Source organism: Solanum pennellii, chromosome 4 (assembly GCF_001406875.1).
Source record: "Solanum pennellii chromosome 4, SPENNV200".
Taxonomy (NCBI): Eukaryota; Viridiplantae; Streptophyta; class Magnoliopsida; order Solanales; family Solanaceae; genus Solanum; species Solanum pennellii.
The window spans coordinates 6,699,993-6,701,279 of NC_028640.1; positions in this window are offsets into that span (position 1 = coordinate 6,699,993).

A 1,287-nucleotide genomic window follows, 5' to 3' on the forward strand; every position below is an offset into this window, starting at 1 on the left:
TCATTAGCCAAAGTCTGAACCTCTCTAGCCAATGGGCGTCTAGAAACCTGTAAATAGGCTAAACTACCCATGCTCCCTGCTTTTCTACTTAAGGCATCTTCCACAACATTAGCTTTTCCTAGGTTATACAATATAGTAATTTCATAGTCCTTCAATAGTTCCATCCACCTCCTCTGCCTCAAATTTAAATCTTTCTGAGTAAAGACATACTGTAAACTACGATCATCTGTATAGACTTCACACTTGACCCCATATAGATAATGTCTCCATTGCTTTAATGCAAATACAACTGCAGCCAACTCCAAATCATGGGTCGGATAGTTACGTTCATGCACTTTTAATTGTCTCGAAGCATAGGCAATTACATTTCTCTCCTGCATTAACACTGCACCCAATCCAGAATAAGATGCATCACAATAGACAATGAAATTCTTACCTTCCACTGGCAAGGTAAGAATTGGTGCAGTAGTCAACAAAGTCTTGAGTTTCTGAAAACTTTCTTCACATTCATCCGACCATACAAAGGGAACATTCTGCTTAGTCAAATTTGTTAGCTGCGAAGCAATAGAAGAAAATCCCTTGACAAATCGACGGTAGTAGCTAGCTAAACCAACAAAGCTCCTTACCTCTGTAACATTAGTAGGTCTTACCCAACTCTTCACTGCTTCAATCTTAGAAGGATCCACCATCACTCCATCCTTAGAAACCACGTGCCCCAAGAAGGACACTGAATCTAGCCAAAACTCACACTTGGAGAATTTGGCATAAAGTCTTTTCTCCCTCAACAACTCCAATACAATTCTCAAATGCTCCTCATGTTCTTTCCAGCTCTTTGAGTATATTAGTATAACATCAATGAATACAATAACAAAGAGATCCAGATATGGCTTAAAAATCCCGTTCATCAGGCTCATGAAGGCAGCAGGGGCATTCGTAAGCCCAAATGACATTACTAAGAATTCATAATGCCCATACCTGGTTCGAAAAGCAGTCCTTGGCACATCTGCTGCCCGTATTATCAATTGATGATAACCGGATCTCAGATCAATTTTAGAGAAGACACAAGCACCTTGTAACTTATCGAACAAATCATCAATGCGAGGAATAGGGTACTTGTTCTTAATGGTTACCTTATTCAGCTGCCTGTAGTCTATGCACATCCGAAGACTTCCATCCTTCTTCTTTACAAATAAAACGGGAGCACCCCAAGGGGATGCACTTGGTCTTATAAAGCCTTTACTTAACAACTCCTGAAGTTGGGCCTGTAACTCCCTTAACTCAGCTAGA